Below are 7,435 nucleotides of genomic sequence, written 5' to 3'. Positions count from 1 at the left end.
AGACCTCCCTGTGCATCTCTGAGCGGGCACTGCACGCCTGTGAGACTGCAGCATCCCTTCTGCTGCAGCGTTTCTCAGCGTGTGCAGCCTAATGAGCCGGCACAGCAGAGTTAATTGGGGGGACAGGCAAGCTCGTCATTAAGGAAGGCACTGCAGCAGGTACCAGTGACAAGATGCTGCCTTGTCCCCCCGGGCTGATGGCAGCCCCTGCAGGGGACAGTGACAGCCTGAGTCCCCAGGAAAGATGGCTGAAGATGAGCATCCCACGTGCTGTAGCCCTCGCCCAGGGCCAGCTCCATTAGCAAAAGCAGCCAGGGAGTGGGAATTGCTGTTGCTTGCACGGAGGAATGAATCTGTCAGACTTTACAGTGGATACCCAGCCCTGGAGATGGTGGCTTGTCCACAGCCCTGTTTGTATCCTGTCCACAGCACCTTCCAGCAGGAGCACGTCCCTGCTGGTGCAGACTCGCACTGGCTGTCAGAGCTGCCCCCTCAGCTCCCACCATTAGGTTCTAGAGTGAACATGCAGCAGAGGGGACAGAACAGCCGGCTCCCAGCAGCATAGTGAGACTGTGCCAACAGCCCACAAGGACGGGGAGTCTTGCTCAGGGCTGTCAGATTCTCGCTCAAGAAACTCAGAGAACTGGAAAGGAGCCTTCCCCGCCTTCGTAGCCAGGAGCTCCCACACTCCGCCTCCCTCCCTCTTCGGCTCTCTTGCCGGTCATGCCTTTCCCTGGGGGCCATGTCCTCACAAGACATGTCCACAGGTCCCCCCCTTGGAACCAGACTGCTCCTATGGGCATCTCCTTCTGGAGGGCTGGGAATGCCCCTTCTGTTCCTTCCAGTGGGTGATCGCTCTGAAACCTAATGGTGGGCCAAGGGCAGGCAGGAAGTGATCCTGCTGGAGCAGAATCCAACCCTCTGCCTTCTGCCTCTTCCTCCCATCAGTGCATGCCCTACCCCAGCCACCAGTGCCACAGGCAGAATAAAACCTTCCGGAGTGAGCATCCCCCTGACCAGATTTGCTCTGCTCCCCCATGAGGGGCTCAGTCAGTAACTGCTGGGCTCCTGTCAGGGGGACCTGAGTGTTTACGAGTTGATAACCTTATCATAGACACATGCCTAATTAAGCTTGTTAGCTCTTTATGATAAACAACATATGGGCTGGGGCCAGCATGCTCCTCAGGCCCATGTGCTCTCTGGCAGCCACGCAGCCCATGGGGCAGTGCAGGCAGAGAACAAGCAGCCCTGTGTTCGTGCCTGCCTCTGCCTCCCCTTCACAAAACGGACCTTCAACCCTATGGCTTCGCTGACCCTCCAAACCATAATATTAGTCCTGGGTTTCTCCTCTGGACTGGGGTAAGCAGGAGGGGGCTGGGCTGGACAAGGCTGTCAAGGCTTTACCAGTGCTGCAGGATCCCCTTCCTACTGCTACAGGGTCTGGGGCAGCATGAGAGAGACCTAGTCTGCTGAGGGCTGGGAGATGAGGGCATGATAGAGAACAGCAGCTCTACTCCTCACAGGAAGAAATAATGGGACAGCAGTGCAAACTGCTGGGGTTACACAGGCCTTGTGACCCACCCCAGGATTGTTTCTTTGTCCATTATCTGGTTGGTAGCTGGAGAATCCCATCCATTCATCCATCCATCCATCCATCCATCCATCCATCCATCCATCCATCCATCCATCCACACCGGGAGAGCAGGGTGCTAGCAGGGTACCCTGGCATGACTCACCCAGGCATCCTCCCCACCATTTATCCTTGTCTTCATCCCTCCTGCTCCCCTATCTATCCACCAGACATCATCCCTTGCCTTCACTCCTTCTTCTGTCCTATCAACCCACCTCACCATCCACCCTTGCCTTCATTCCTCCTCCTCTCTCTCACCCATCTCCCTGCTCTCCCTAAGCTCAGAGCGCTCATCACCTGCCCCCCCAGCTCATTAATTACCAGCCTACGTCTCTGGGGCCAGACCTGTTAATGGGGTGCAGGGGGAGCACCCGTTCGCTCCCCCTCCTCACAGCTCTGCCTTTCTTATCTCCGAGATCCCACCTTGCTGGCGGAGGAGTGAGGCAGGACGCTGCTTCCCTGGGGAATGGCAAGCCAAGCGATAACGAAATCGCAGCGCGAGGAGAAATTACCTTGACTGAATTTTAAAAACTTCTCGCTGAGGTTGCCGTGGTAACTGAAAGGTGCATCACGTTGCTCTGACAACCCTGAAACAGACAGGTTTTTGCCTGGCGGGCTCCGAAGCGGCAGGTTTTGGGGAGGGAGGAGCCCAGTGTGCTGGGGAGCAGGGTGTTCAGTCCCAAGCACCGGAGGCAGAGATGTCTCCCTCCTCATAACCACCAGCTGCATCACTACCCCACCACAATTTCCAACCTCACCCCATCCATCTCTCCTCTGAAACAATGGAGGAAGAGGAATAAGGAGCTCCAAGCCCAACCATGCAGTCCTTTGAGAAAGTGGCAAGGTGGTGGGATGGGCTCCAGGTTGGTCCACCCTGCTGTGGGCATCCCTGGCACTGCAGGAATTGCCGGGAGTCCCAGCAGGCAGCCTGGGGACCTCTCTGCACCCTGTTTGGGGAGTGGGTTGTGCACCCAGCATTGCCTTGGGCTCCAAGACCCCAGGAGTGTGCCAGCAGCATTGTCCCAGTCCGTGTAAATCACTCTGCCACGGAAATAGCCCCAGTGGGGTTGAAAAATAGCAGGTGACTCACACAGAGCAAAGGGTCCAAAATAGCCCCTCCGGAGCACTCCTAAAATTAGTCTCCCTCCCGGGAGGTCCCAAGTACTGTGTCCTTGCCAGGGCATAGCCATGGTGTTGAGCCTGCCTGGCTGCTGCCACCATGGCCTCTTCCCCCTGGGGTGAGGGGCACAGGGTTCCCTTTGCTGGTCCTATCCCTCCCATATCTCCTGAAAACCCACCCTTGGGTGTGACTGAGCCGTGCATCTCTGAGTCTCTGTCAGAGTTATGTGGCTTCTGTGGCTACAGGCTGTTCCTCGGGGGATGCCCATGCAACACTCGCATACACCCGGCAAGATGCAGGCACCAAAAAACTCCAGCCTTGGAAGCTGTGAGCTAGCAGGGCACCAAGGACTTGCCCCCCATTCCTGCTCCCTTTACTCGGATTTCGGTGGGAGGGATGCCGAGGCAGCAGATCGGGTGTTTTCCAGCCACAGTGAGTCCCACAGACACTCGGGTTTTCCCGCACCAGCTCGCCCACCTCGTTGTTCCACCACGGAGGGCAGCACCAGCTTGCTGCTCCCACCCGCTGCCGGTGCTGGGAGGCGTGGGGGGCCTGGGGGGACACTCGGAGGGACCTCGGGAGCAGCATCCGCTCTGCTGGCATGGCCGGGAGTGCTCCCCATGCCGGGCCATCGCTGCTGCGCGGGGGAGCTGTACCCAGTTAATTAGAGGAAGGGATGAATAATTCCTTTTTATAATGCAACGTCGCACGGCAGATGCCGTCTGCCTCGGCGCGCCGCGCGCGGGAGCCCGCGATATTCTGCTCTCAGCAGAGTTATTTATACACTGGGACATTTTTCAAAGCGCCGCTTTGATGGTCTTCCACCAGCTCGGAAAAAAAAGTAGTCCATCCCAAAATAACCCGAGTGAAAGTCACAGCTCTTCATTACGCAGAGCTTCAACCGGGGGGCTCGGAGAACAAAAACCCGTCACATTCCTCCCATCAAATCCACCCTTTTCAAGTGCATTTCAAACAGGTTCAAACCGCCGCGGCGGCGACCAGACGAGCGCTAATGATGCTGCGGGCACATCCCGCCGAGGAGACGGATGGGGCTGGGGCGGTGGGTTTTAAGCAGCTTCCAGAGCCGACAGATGTTTTGGGGCGCCCAGGACAGGGTCCTGGGGGGACTGCAGTGGGATATGCTGGGAAAAATTCAGTCCCTGTCTCGCCTGGTTTTTCGTGCTGCAGGAAGCAGCTTTTCTCCCCAAAGCAGGCTTTGGAGGAGGGGAACAAGCACCAAATAATTTTTTTCTTAGGAACTGGAGCAAAAAAGGCCCAGTCTCTGTTTCTCAATTGCACCTGCATGCACACACCTCTCAGGTCTGGTTGCTGCTAAAGGGAAAAAAAAAGGTGGAGGTAGAGATTTTTGTAGGTGGTGACAAATTCCTGTGAAAACGTTTCTGATATGAAATCGTCTCCCATTCAAGCTCCCTCCCGGCGGAGACGGTGAGCAGCTCCCCCCCCCCCCCCCACCCCCCCCATACCTGGCAAAGGGCCCTGTGTGTGCCCCACGGGGGGTTCGGGTTTTCCCCACCGCCAGGCTCTGGCTCAGTCCCTGGATTCCCCGGGCCTGCCTGCAGCAAGGCTGACACTGGCCAGCCCGCAGCCCCTCGGTGCCACCGCCCAGCCCCCTCGTTCTCTCTGCTGCCGGGGCTCAGTGCGGCTCGGCTCGGGGCTGCCTGGCTGCTGATGGACGGCTCACTGCCGGAGGCAGGGAATGGTTTCTGCTGGGAAAACCATTTCTTTACCCTCCAAATCTGCATGTTCCAGCATTTCTGCAAGGCTGGAGCATCTCCCCTGGGAGAGCCTGGCATTGGAAGATGCCCAAGGGCTCAGGACAGTGTGAGCTGCCTGGGTAGGGGATAAGCATGCTGGATGCAGCCACAGGTCCCAGGATCCAGGATCTCAGCCCCCACCTGTTTTCAGTTTTTTCCAACAAGAGCCCCCACACTCCATCCCCCAGGGATGCAAATTGTGTCCACGTTGCTGCAGATGGTGAGTCAATTAAAACCATCCTTATTTTCCACCCCAGCAGAGAAACCTGGACCATGCAGTTCCCAAGCCAAAACAGGTCAAAACAGCATCTGAGTAGCCAAGGGAAAAGGGACACACCTCCCCTCCTTCACCCACCCTGTGGGGCTGGGGAGGAAGGGTCCAGGATGACATGGCCACTGGTCTAGGGCTGCAGGTGTTCCATGCCAAGGGACAGGAGGAGTGCTGGTGTAGTGAGCACCTGGAGCAGGGTGCTCACAGCCTTCCCAATCCCCTTTATCTGTGCACCCTCCCACTCAGCTGTCCTTTTCCTGCCCTTTGAGCATCCCAAACAGGCAGGCTGCCAGAGTGCCACAGCAGTACCCATGGTGTGCTGGCAGGATGCTGCACCATGGCTCTGCCCATCCTCCCACCAGAGCCCAGGTGGTTGTGGGGCACCTGGCTAAAATAGGGAAAACTGTTCCAGGGCAATTCCAAAGTAGTTAGGACACATTCAGTAGCTCAGGAGAGGATGGACCAACATGGTGGGGAAGAGAAAGGGAAGCAGCCTTGTTAAATCCCCTGTGGTGCAGTGGGGAAAGGCACTGGAGAGGAGCACACACATGGACACACAGGTGCATAACCTCACACATGTCTGTGCCCCCTGCCCCCCTGCCTCAGGCTCTCCCATGGCAGCAAACACCACCTCTCCCTTCAGATGCCCCTTTGACACCAGGATACAATCCCCATGGAGCTGTGGGTGCCTGGCTTTGACTGACACTCAGCATGAGCACAGCCCGTGGTCCCAGTTCTCTCCATGCCTGTCCTGCTGGGCACAGGAGGCTTTTTGGCAGGGAGAATGCAGGAAAGCCAACCCAATCCACAGAGAGCTCTGGGGCCTCTGGCAGCCCCAAACACAAGGATGTGTTCCTGCCTGCAAGCAGAATTTCAGTGACAGTGCAGGAGAGCCAGGCAGGCCTGGGGCTGGCCATGCAGAGTGCTGAGCTCTGCCACGGGTTGGTAACTCCAGCGATTAAGGAACACTCAGGAGGAAAGCTGTTCACACTGATGGTTTGGCTGCTTTCCTCGCTTCAATTAGCACGCAGGAACTCCAAAGGCCTCCTGGAAAGCCAGGGCATAGCAGGCTTGGGAGTTTTAATATTAATAATGCCGAAAGCCAGCCAGAAAAATCCCAAACTTTGTAACTACTCCAGCAGGGGCCTTAGATTCTGCATATTGTATGTGCTGGAGGGATCTGCAGGCCTGTCAGAACCAATGCCCTAAAAGTCACCCTGCAGCTGCCCCGTGTCTGGAAGGAGCCCCCGGCTGCAGTCCTGCTCCCATGTACCTATTGCCCATGGCAAAGGGCACAGGGTCCCTTTGAGTGTCCCCCCTTCCTTCCTAGCCTGGGATCTCCACCTACTCTGGGTGGAGACTTTTACTTTTCCATTGTCAGCCACAGAGAGACCTTGTGGCTGCTCAGTGATAGAAAACTGAAGCAAAGGAGGGCAGTGAAGCTCTGCCCATCCAGGAACTGAGCTGCATCTCCTCCTGCCCCTGCCTGGCTACACAAGCCTCTCTCCAGTACGCTGTGTCCCTCTGCATTCCTGGTGGGACCAGCTTCAGCCCCCCAGCACTTTGACAGTGGCCCAACACCTTTTTGGGGCATCCTGGCTCAGGCTCAGCTGCTCAGCCCCAGCGGGATTGGCGCACTGGCAGCCCTGCAAGCCATGCCCAAGGCAGCTCCCCCCTTGCTCCGAGGGGGATCCTGCCTTGTCACTGCACACTTCTGGGGCTGGCCCCATCCCAGGGCTTCTCCTCCCGCCCCCAGAGGTCGGTCCCCGGGGAGACAGGGACACCATGTCCCTCTGAAGGCTGTGGGCCACGGTGCATTCAGTCACGAACAGCCGCACTGCGCTGCCTAAATTGGAGGCGCGGGTGCTGGCAGGCGGTGGTGCCTCCATGCCCTGCTCCAGTGCCTGGCATGGGGTTCAGGGGCCTGCCTGGGAGAGGGGGGGCTGCAAACTCCCCTCTCCCCAGCTTCTGTTGTTCCCTGGGCACCCAGCAGCAGGGCCTTAACCCAGGAAAGTGGGCTTTAACCCATCTAACAAGAGCAGGTGGCTGCAAGCCCAGGAACCCATTAAAGCCTTGCCCCAGGAAGGGACCCTGCTTTGGGCATTCCCTTCTAGCAGTTATCCCCACCAGCAGATCCCTGTGTCCCCATGGCATGCTCCTGGCTCCCCACTGTTCTTCAGGAGGTACCAGCTGGGGCTGGCTCAGCTCCTGGCACTGGGGCAGCACTTGGCTGCAGCAAGGAAGGAGTGAATCTGACAGAACACTGCCGTGCCCACTGCAGGCCCTCCCCCCGTGCCCGGAGCATCACCCCTCGTCAGGAGGATGCACTGGGACAGGGATCGATGGGCTGGGAAGAAGCTGAGCTACACAAATGCACTTTATCGATCCATCAAACCCACCTGCTGGGAAACAAACCCCCCCATTTACAGCCCAGAGCAGCAAAGCACTTCAGTGGGGCCAGCCGGGACACACAGGGAGTGGGGGGAGGCTGCCAAGGGCACACGGGGCCCCATCGCAGTGCACCACGGCTGCCTTCCCTGTCATTGCCCTGGGGGGAAGCTGGGGCAGGGAGCCATCACTTCTAGGTTGTTTCAAGCCACCCGGCTTCCTCTGTGCAGCCGAAGAGGCAGCCGGGCACA

This window comes from Haemorhous mexicanus, chromosome 11 (assembly GCF_027477595.1).
Source record: "Haemorhous mexicanus isolate bHaeMex1 chromosome 11, bHaeMex1.pri, whole genome shotgun sequence".
Lineage (NCBI taxonomy): Eukaryota > Metazoa > Chordata > Aves > Passeriformes > Fringillidae > Haemorhous > Haemorhous mexicanus.
The sequence above is the reverse complement of the archived record's forward strand: the minus strand, read 5'-3'. Positions refer to the sequence as shown.